The sequence below is a fragment of the Myotis lucifugus genome, unplaced genomic scaffold (assembly GCF_000147115.1).
Source record: "Myotis lucifugus unplaced genomic scaffold, Myoluc2.0 scaffold_156, whole genome shotgun sequence".
NCBI lineage: Eukaryota > Metazoa > Chordata > Mammalia > Chiroptera > Vespertilionidae > Myotis > Myotis lucifugus.
This window is the reverse complement of record NW_005871204.1, coordinates 1,646,126-1,657,272: the sequence shown is the minus strand read 5'-3', so window position 1 is coordinate 1,657,272 and position 11,147 is coordinate 1,646,126. Positions and strand designations below refer to the sequence as shown.

Here is an 11,147-nt window from a genome sequence, read left to right as displayed (position 1 = left end):
TAGGATTCTTTTGGCATTTTTGGGGGGAGGGATAAGTTTCATAATGAATATAAAATATGAGTATACTAGTAGATATTTGTTATATAATGAAGCTAGCATATAAACATTAGGGAATATAACAATTTTTTAAACTTTGGATGTATGACCAGAAAACATGTGGAGAGCACAGACATAGTTAAATTATTTTAGAACGTCATTATAAACAGAACCACTTTTTCATAGAAACTTATATAAGACACCAAAATTAAAAGGTAAGTGTAATCTTTATTTTTTAAAATTTTAAACAGAAACTATTTTTGACATAGACTGTTTTTCAATTTCCAAGTTATCATGTCTGAGTTTTACAAAGTCAATCAAGAAATGTATGATGCATATTTGATTATGAATAGGTGTAGTGTTATCATTATAATTAGTTAGTTAATATTAATAATAGGAAGAGAGCAAAGAGGAGGACAAGCATTATAATCATGGTCATCTGGGCAGCTTCGCCAGAAAGCTACAGCTTTATGCTCCCCAGGGAACCCCTGGCCCATTCCTTGCAGATCACTGTGGGAAGGGATAGAACAAAAGGGGAAACAGGCACATGGGCAGTAGAAGTCCCAGTGATGCAGGGGAAGTGCTTGCCTGTCAGTCTAGCCTGGGTTACAATGGACTGACTAGGGGTTGGACCCCCTCAGAAGTGGGCAAAGCTGTGGTTAAAATGGCCAAAGGGGCTTTCTCTCTCCATTCCTCTTGTTCACTCTTGCTCTCCCCTGTTCTGTGACCCACACTGATCTGTGCGCTTGCCCTTTCTCTCTCCATAGCAATGTGGCCTTAAGTAGCCTCATGGCCCAAGGCTGTGCGAACCCCACACGCAATGGACTGCGGCTGGGAACAAGCTAAGCTAGCCAGAGGCTGGATTGGACTGGACTTTAATATGAGGCAGAAACGATGAGCAGTGGCTTTGACTCTGGCCCTGCTGAAGACAAGATTGGACTTCTTCCATGGTGGGATGGACAGAGATGGGACCTGGGAGCAGAACCCCCTTAATTTTACATCATCAGTAAAGCTTTCCATGAAACCCCATCCTCCTGTGGGGGCCTCAAGAAATTCCTTTTCTCATGGCACCCCAAGGACTCCACTTCCACCGATAACAGAAGTGTTTCATTAGTTTCAGCTTCTGGATTTATTTCTATGGATTTTGCAATACTCATAGATAAGTCACTATGAATAATCACAGTTGATTCACATCTTATCTTATCCAGAACAGTGCTATCGTACTTCCTCATTACTACTAGAACTGCTAAGTGGATGTGATACTTTTAATTCAATAGAGGGAGCAGGAGAAACCTTAAGTTCCACATGAAAATGAATCCAGCAGGCTGCACATATTATGAGCTTGTGGGGTGCAATGTGTCAAAATTTAGCATATGTACTTATTTTTAAAAAATAATTTAATATGTTTAAAGTATCTGAAAAACAATGTAAAAATAAAATATCCATAGACCTTCTGTTCTAGTGTTCCAAGTAAAATAAAAATAATCATTGGCGTGCAGTTTTTCTCTCTTTCTTTCTTTCTTTCTTTCTTTCTTTCTTTCTTTCTTTCTTTCTTTCTTTCTTCCTTTTGCTGTAAAGGACATTATAAGACTGTTTGTCAATGAATTAGGTCTATATGTTAGGTAATATGTTAGGTAATAGTAGCAATGGTATTTTTATGATATGAATAATCATTCTATGAGTGAGAAAGGGAATATTCTTTATGACCATACACTGAACTATTTAGGGGTAAAGAGTCAACATGTCTGCAATTTATTCTCAATGATTCAAAAAGTTTAATATATTTTGTTGGCTTCTAAAACTTAACCGTGATGAATTACCTTCTCAAGGAATAACCACCAGCATTACTCTATTCTATTGTATAGGTACACAGTGAGGCTCAATAGGCTGAAGAAAGATTGAGAGTGCCTCCAAAGGAAATGCCAGTTCAATATGATTGGTTCAAACCAGGCTGTTGTTCATACAGTATCACATCCACTAAGAAAGGAGATGTGTGTATTTCTAGAGATATATTTGTCAACAAGAGATATGTTTGACATACACACACCTTAACGTGTCACTCAATATATTTGCTCTAAATCATTTATAGCTGTCTGGAATTATCTTTTCTTGTTAGTTTAATGTCTTTATTTATCTTTCTTTACCTACTAGAATGTGAATTTGTGAGATAGGACACACAAAACTATCTTGATAGCTATTTATCTTTCATCTATCTAGAAAGGGATAAGGAACGGGAAAGAGAATGCAAGAGAGAGGAAAGGAGGGAGGGAGAGAGAGAAGAGAGAGAGGATGACAAAGCCGATGTTAAGTATTAATAACAGGGGAAACTAGGTGAAGGGTATATGATAATACTATTCTTGTCCTTCTTAGGTAGCCTGACATTATTTGTAAATAAAGTTACAAATGAAGATTGAAATCGATAATCTGGAAGGGAGCTATATAGAATAAGGCTGATATGGTTTAAGATTTTGGAGTTTCTCTACTTACACAGTGATTTGAGTTATAGTTGGTTCATAGCTCTCATGTTGCCTTGGAGGCCTACTTCATCCTACCTTATAAATAATCTATTGATCACCTATATCAAATTGCCTGAAAAGTCACAAATATTAAATAAATTTTAAGGTATTTATATTAAAGATGTTTTCAGAAAAGAAAATAATAATAATGAAAATACGCTACTGATCTCTATACTAAAATAAATCATCGCAAACTAAAGAACAATTTTAGATAATTTGTCCTATTTTGCTTTTGAATGAGAGAGATGTTAAGGGCCTTATTGAAGCTTATAATTCAGCAAACAAATTGAGTAAGATAGCTCTGTAGTGAATACACAATTGAGAAAGCATGAACCCTGACTTTAAGAGCTCACAGTCTTCTACAGAAAAGGAAGAATAAATAGAAAAAAGTAGGTATTGGCCAATATGTTTTAAAAAATATTTATGGTCAGGGTCATAAGTAGAGTCATAATCACAACTGGGTTTTGCCAAGATTTCAGATTTAAGGGGCTGCTGATAATCACCAATTGCTCCAAAAATATTTCACTTCAGTTTATTCCAATGGCCTGAGATGACTACTCTAGAATGCACATGACCTGAAAGAGGTAGACCTCTAAGTCACTTTCTGGTGGAATCCTTCAAGTCGTTTCTCTTTATGATAGTCTAGAAGGGAGCTGAGTATGAAAGTGAAGGTCAAGTAAGGGCATGGAATGAAAGAACTGGAGGCAGCCCTGGAATGAGAGGAATATAGAGAATCAGAAAGGGGAGAATAGCTGAGAGTATACATTGCCTTTACATATGTTGCTTTTGGTAAAACTTGTTTATACAGTGGCTTTAGAATTAAATAATCCAATAATATAAATGTGTACACTTTCTCCGTTGTGGGACTATTTGAAGATAGTCTCTGCATCCAGTCTAAACTACGCACAAGAAGAGAAGTCCCCCAACTACCACCATCTGATTTTGTGAAATGTGAACCAAGTGCATCATTTCTTTGAAATTTTAAGCTAAAAATGAAAAAGAATCAAAAGGTATATTTATAGTTGGATAAAAGAATATTAACAACAGCTTGAAATAGCATCAGAAAAACAAAACAGCTTCTATGCAAGCAAACTGGCTGCACACAGGACGTAGGGAGTGGTGAGTACATTTATACAAAATCAACAACAATGCTTGACAGCTGCAATTTAAGCCATAATGAGTGCCCTGCTCAGAAGTCACCATTGGACACCACTCTGTTCTGTCGGTTTGGTACACAGTGGTGCTCAATAGGCCAAGAAAATGACTGCCTTTTCTCCTGCAGTGCAAAGAACACACACACACACACACACACACACACACACACACACGGCTTTGTCCTTGTTCGGTCCTCAGCCTGCCAGGTCCAGTTTGAGCAAGAATCTTAAATCAGTTTCTGTTAAGCTAGAAAGAGAATGACACAGCAGAGGTATTGCTGCAATTGCATACATGCAGTTATAACAATGAAAGAAATGGATGGTGACCTGCTTTAGCACATTCTAAAACTGACCTGCAATCAGGGCAGACAACTCAACTCCCTGAAAACCTGGATACTGCTATTAAAACTCTTTCAAGTTATAGTGTCCGGCCTCGCTGACCACTTTTTCTCTTGAAACTAGAGAAAGTGATTAGCAGAAAAACTGTCCTGGACCTATCTCTGACCCAGTGGCAGCATTATCAGCTCCCTGACCCTTATTACCACAGAGCCCTGTGTTTATCTTATGTTAGTATTACTATTTTACACCTCACACTTATTGTACTTCCCACCTAACTCTCTTTGCTAACCTTGAAGCTTCATCTCCTTCCTTATAGGTCCCACAATGGGAGGCAGCAGGAGCAAAGACTGCACTCCCTGGGAGAGAACAGTGCCTGACCCCAGCTATGGGAGGAGGTGGCTGCCGGAGCAGGGGCCAGGTCCTTGCCTGGGAGAAGTGAGACCACACAGAGGTCTCAGAGGCCAGAAGGCAAGGCCAGCAGCTCAGAGAGGACCAAGGAGGGCAGGACTAGTCAGAAAGGGGCTGCCCTTGCTGTCTTTTAGGACTTGGTTGTGGAATTCAGCAAATGGGCTGTAGTTCAACTGTCTAGTGGCCAAGTTGGTGGAGGGCTGGGCTCTGTCTGGAGACAAAATCCATTTGATCCAGTGATCCCACTTCTAGGAACATATCCTAAGAGACCTGAAACACCAATCAGAAAAAAATATATGCATCCCTATGTTCATAGCAGCACAATTTATAACAACAAAGATCCGGAAACAGCCCAAGAGCCCATCAGCAGATAAGTGGATAAAAAACCTGTGGTACATCTACACAATGGAATACTATGCTGCTATAAAAAGAAGGAGCTATTACCCTTTGCAACAGCAAGGATGGACCTGGAGAGCATTATGCTAAGCAAAATAAGCCAGTCAGAGAAAGAGAAGTATCACATTATCTCGCTCATATGTGGAAACTAATGAACAAAATAAGCTGATGAACAAAATAGATCCAGAGACATCGAACCATGCAACAGACTGATGAATTTCAGAGGGAAGGTGGGGGTTGGGGTTGGGAGGGGAGAGATTAACCGGAGAACTTACATGCACATATGCATAGCCCATGGACACAGACAATGGTGTGGTGAAGGCTGTAGAGGGGAGGTGTAGGGAGGAGGGGGTCAATGGGAAAAAACACAGGCAAACAAAAGAAAGTAAAAAGAAATAAAAAGTAAAAACATAAAAAAGCTATATGCTCATGTGGGCACAATCAGAAGCCTATAATTGATGTAGCATATTGGAAAAAATGATTTCTTTCTCTTTTTTTCGAGCTTGACTTTTCCCTGGACAGTTTTACATTAAATGTCTTATCTTTGAGTCTGTGTTTACCTTGCTGACAGAGATCATTATGCTAAGAGAATATTCTATTCTGTTGATATTATTTAAGTAACTATTAATACAATTTTATAAATAGACATAATTAACACTGGCAACTTTCTTTGAAATTTTCTCTTTTCCTTCCTGAGCTTATTGTAATCTCTGACTGTAACTTGTAAACATCTGTCAAAAGTGATGAAATGTCCCCCATTTGGATCCCAATCGGCTCAGCAACAGAGACTATCATGTTTAAGAGCTGAGCATCACTGCAGTAAGGTAAAAATGAACAAACTAAAGTGTTCTAGTGGGAGAAGCTCACAGGCCAATAATCCCTCTAAGATTCCCTTTATACAAAGCTGAGACTTTAGGAGGGGAGTGTTAAAGGAAAATGATTACTAGAATAACATCATAAGTAAAACACCCAATGGACGGTAAGTAAGGATTTTTCTTAGAAGATGAGTTTGAAATAGAATGTACACCCTCCAGTGTCCTCAAGCCTGCCTGCTCCCTCTCTGCCTCCGAAAAGGGTAGAATTTGCCCCAACATATTACCCCACCCTTTGTACCTCTGCAGACATCCGTTAATCCAGAGAAGTCTTTTGTGTCATCTGGAAATGGATATTCAAAAGGTAAAAACACCTTGCAGCCTTACTGCAGGTCCAAACTTATTACATCCTTAGCAAGTACCAGTGGAAGGACGAATCATCTTCTTGAATCTTTACAGCGAGGCTCCTACCAGCTGGCTTTTCCTCCGTCTCACAAAGCAACCACACACCTGGAAACCCAGACTTCAGCCCTCCTCTGTCCCATCTTATCTGCCCCCAAAGCTGAGTGAGGACTGAACATAGCTGTTTTTTAAAACGTTTTTATGAATCCCTTTGATTAAAGAGTTGGCCATATTTTCTTTGTTACCACAAGCTCTTCTGTTAATCCAGTGAACAAACATTTATGAAACACTTATTTTATGGCCACTCACTGTGCTAGACTCAGGGAACACTATAGTCATGCTCTTTCCTTCATGGGAAAGACAGACAGTAAAGAAGGCTCACCCCACTGTGGTCCAATCTATGAAGATGACAAATGTGATGGCCTGAGTGAGGCAGGTAGGAATGGATGGATCAGGGATATCTGAACTGAGAATTGGAGCATGAGAATAAGTCAGATTTTCCTCGTGCACACATCTTATAGCGTTTTCTTTTTAATAAAATATCAATCTAATATCCCACATAAACAAAAGTGTGTGTCTTTTGTTTTTCCCCCCGAGTATAAAGGTCATGAGACCAAAAAGTGAGAAAACCACTAGCACTATGGCTTATCCCCAGCCATGATTGGTCCATTTGTGGCTCTGACCTCAGATGGCGCCATTGTGATGGAATTGCAAAGACTCCTATATAAGGCCCTGTCTGGGCCGAGGATTTCGTCCGTTATAGCCCAGGAAGCTGTTTTTGGTGACCTGTGGACTTGGACTCCTTTGCTTGTTGTTGCCATTGTTTGATCTTGTTTGTGTTCTTTGAACACCATGTCTGACTTGGCAACCTCCTCTTCCCACTTTTCCACCCCTCCCGTTCCCCAGGTGCACTTCGTTGGCGATTATGTGCTCCTGCGAACAATAGGGAAGGGAGCGTGGGCCACGGTGAGCTTGGCCCGGCACGTGCCAACTGCCACCGAGGTGGTTATCAAAACCATCGATCGAAAGGGCAGCTCTGAGTTGCCTCAAGAAGCCCATTGTCTTGAGAGCTTAAACCACCCAAACATCACTTCACTGTTTGAGGTGATTGTCACCCAGGACAAGTTTTACCTGGTGATGGAGTACGTGAGGGGAGGGGACCTCCGAGAACACCTGGAGACCTCCGGCCCCCTGACTGAGCGAGAAGCACGGGCCGCGTTCCGGGAGCTGGTGTCGGCGCTCCAGTACTGCCACCACAGGGGCATCGCCCACCGGGACCTGAAGCCCGCCAACATCCTCCTAGATGCCAACAGGAGCATCAAACTGGCCGACTTTGGTTTCGGGAAGGAAGCCAAGGGCCAGAAACTGAGCACCTTCTGCGGCACCATCTATTACATGGCCCCCGAGCTCTTGAAGAGACAAGACTACGATGGCTGCAAAGCTGACGTCTGGAGCTTGGGGGTGACCTTATACAAGATGCTGACGGGAAAGGTGTGTTATGCCCAGAGTTTGGGGTCCCCAATAATCCACGACCAGGGAGCCTTTTCCCATGCAAAAGCAAAGGGTCTTTTATTCAAGCCCGGGACTTGGTCCCCCTCCTGCCTCCAGCCCCGAGTTCTAAGAGAACAAAGAATTTATAGGGCTTGGGTCAGGGGGTTGGGGCTCACTCGGACCACTGATTTGGCTGATTCTGGTTGGTTGACTGGTTGGTTGAGTGATGGCCCGCGGGGGGGGCTAAAGGGTAGGGTGCAGCTAGGGTCTGGTTACACAAAGACAGGAGGTGGCTAGCATACTTTTGGCCTTGGGCTAGTTTCCTTGCGTTCCTATTGGCTGAGATAAGGGCTGGCTGAGCAACTGATACATTCTATGGCTTTTGCTTGAAGAGGAGTTAGGAACACGGTTATCAGCCCCGTTCTGTCCTTTCAGGTGCCGTTCCGGGCGGACAACATTGTACGACAGAGGCAGAAGATCCTGGCGGGGAAGTTTGAAGAGCCGAACTTCGTGAGCAGGCGGGGCAAAAATTTGTTAAATCGCTTACTCACTCTGGACCCCCAAAAGAGGCCGACCATGGAAGAGGTCATGGAGGACCGCTGGCTCAACGTGGGCCAGGAGGATGAGCCACTGCGGCCCTACAGCGAGCCGCCCCAGGAGGACTTGGACCCCCACGTCACCGCAGTGATGCTGGGCCTGGGCTTCAAGCAGGACCAGATCCAGCAGTCCCTGACAAACAGAAGATTTGACAGAGTGATGGGGACGTACCGCATCCTAAAGATGACACAGCCTAAGATGCCCGGCCGCACATCCGGGTAAGGCCCTACCCCTCCCTTGAGGCCAGGAGCATTTTATCCAGCCAGGAGGTCGGTCAGTCAGTTGATAAAAAGACTGAAGAGCCTTCCTGTTCACTAGGCTGCCCGGGGTCGAAGGTGACCACTCCCCCACCCAACCTGGTGGAAACCATATCCACCAGTGCCCCAGCCGACCCCCCTGCGTTCAGGACAGCTACCCCCAGCCCAGTCCTGAAGCGCGGCCCTGGGGGCTCGCCCACCATGGGCAACAATAGCCGCAGCAACAGCAGTGTCAGCAGTGGGGGAGCCGCAGGGGGAGCCGCCCATGAACGCGGCCTCCACACCGGGCAGGCTGAGGAGGAGAGGGAAGACCTAGACTGCCCAGGGTCGAACGCGACCACTCCCCCACCCAGCCTGGAAGCCATAGCCGCAGCTCCCCCAATCACCTCCACTGAGTTCAGGACAGCTACCCCCAGCCCAGTCCTGAAGCGCGGCCCTGTGGGCTCCCCCACCATTCGCAACAGAAGCCACAGGAGCACCATCAGCAGGGGTAGAGCCCGAGGGGGAGCCGCGCAGGAAAGCGGCCTAGACACTGGGCAGGCTGAGGAGGAGACGGAAGACACAGACTGCCCGGGGTCGAACGCGACCACTCCCCCACCCAGCCTGGAAGCCATAGCCGCCACTCCCCCAATCAACTCCACTGAGTTCAGGACAGCCACCCCCAGCCCAGTCTTGAGCACCATCAGCAGGGGTGGAGCCAAAGGGGGAGCCGCCCCTGAAAGCGGCCTCCACACTGGGCAGGCTGATGGGGGCAGCCCAGTCTCTCCCTCTGGCCACAGCCAGGGCCGGCCCGGGTGGCTTAGAAGGGCCTTGAGAGTCATTTTAAAATGCACATGCTGTGGGGCACCCCCCAAGAAGAAGGGATTTAGAAGGACGAAAGGCCAACCCACGTAATTTTTTAAAATCTTGAACGGTGAAGGCGGGAGCACAGTTAACTCGATGGTGCAGGTGAGAGCTCCAGGAAGGCGGGGCACGTGGTCCGGGAGCTAAGCCAGAGGATGGACATAACCAGCTCAGGGACAGCGGCGCCAGAAATAAACGCTGCCAGTTCCAGGAGAGAGCACGTGGTGTAGCCGACAATGGAGGCGTGCAAACGGCTGAAAAGATGTGTCCAAGATCATCATGAACTTGGCTCACTATCCCCGCCAAGGCCCGGCAGAAGGTGCGCTGAAGAACGCTGCCCAGCAGGCTGAGCCAGGGAACTTCTCCGCTGCAGTCCAGGTGGCAGGGCTCCAGGCCTCCCCCGACAAAGTCCGGGAGGCTGCGACCCAGCAGTCCCCCGATGCTGTTCAAGAGAAGGCAAACCAATGGTCCCCCGAAGATGTCCAGGACAAGACGACCCAGCTGTGGCCTGAAACTGTTCAAGAGAAGGTGACTCAGCGGTCCCTTGATGCTGTTCAAGAGAAGGCGACCCAGGCGCCCCCTGATGCTGTGTCGGAGGCGGCGATCCAGCTGTTCCCCAACACAGTCTAGGAGGCAGCGACCTAGAGCTCCCCAATGCTATCCAGAGCCTGGTTCCCAGGTAATGAAGGCATTTTGGAGACCGGAGCGCGAACCAGGCAAGTTTCTAATGAAAACCCCTCTCTGGAGCCCTATTCTAGGTCCTGCTTCTGCAGCAGAAGCTGGGGAAAGTAAAGGGTGGTGTGGGTGGTTAAAAAAAAAGGGTATTCAAGTGGGGTCTTGGGAAACATCTTTTCCAGAAAGCCTGCTGAGCTTGGAAGACTGCTTGGCGTCCCCTGGCGGTCAAGAGGAGAGGCTGCCCTCTCTTGAGAGTCCACTTCTCAGCCCCCACTGAAACTTCAGAGACTGGACTTTTTCCTGTGTCCCTTTCCTCCCCTGCTCCTTGGCTCCTACGTTTGTGGGGCTTGTTATTACAGTATTTGGTTCTCCCAAATTTTCTAATAAACGTGATGATCCAGAAAAAAAAATCATCAATCTTCTTTTTCAGAAACTGTTTCTCTACCTTGGTGGATGTTAAACATTTGTGGTGTGGGACTTTCTGAAGTCCTGGGTGGGCTTCTACTAGAAAAGGAGTTGGGAGAGAGGAGGGAAAAGAAGGGGAAGAAACAGGGGGAAAGGAAAGGGGGAAAGGGAGGGTAGGAGAGAGAAATACCAGTGTTACCCAAATCCTGGGTTACTACTGAGAAGAAAGCTGAAATTTGGGTAACACCTTTCCTCAACTGTAATAGAGTGCTGATAGGGTGTGAAAGAGAAAGAGTTTATGCAAAGGGAACAGTGATAATGGAGAAGGTGAGAGGAGTGGGAAGGGGTGGACTCTCAACCCATTGCTTCACAATGGTGGTGACACTGATAAAAACCTGTTTATGAGCCCTGCTGTGTCATCTGCTCCCAACTCCTTTGGGAACTCCTTCAAATTTCTATTAAATAACCCTTAAGAAACACCTCCTCCAAATCAGACAGACCAAAGAATCCAGTCTTTTTATTCCCAATCCAGTCTTTTTATTCCCCATGACAAGATGAAGAAGGCTAAGCATAATTAGAGACAGGGTAAACATTTCTGACTTGAGATATTCTATCCTATTGATCCCATAAGCACACATCAGCCTTTTCAGTTCATGTGCCCAGACTGTTCGTTAAGAAATAAACTGGTGATAGGAATGCTCAGGGATATGAATGATCCTTTGCTCCAGATATGAATGATCCTTTGCTCCAGATCATGTCAATCCTCTTCCTGGAACTTTCCAGGGACTTGCATTGGGTCCAGAAGAAAATCTAAAC

General features: G+C 45.3%; 1 pseudogene; it reads left to right on the top strand.

The window, feature by feature from the left end:
- The first annotated feature begins 5,585 nt into the window (after window positions 1–5,585).
- Window positions 5,586–8,373, top strand: LOC102418050 (annotated as a pseudogene).
- The last annotated feature ends 2,774 nt before the right edge of the window (window positions 8,374–11,147 follow it).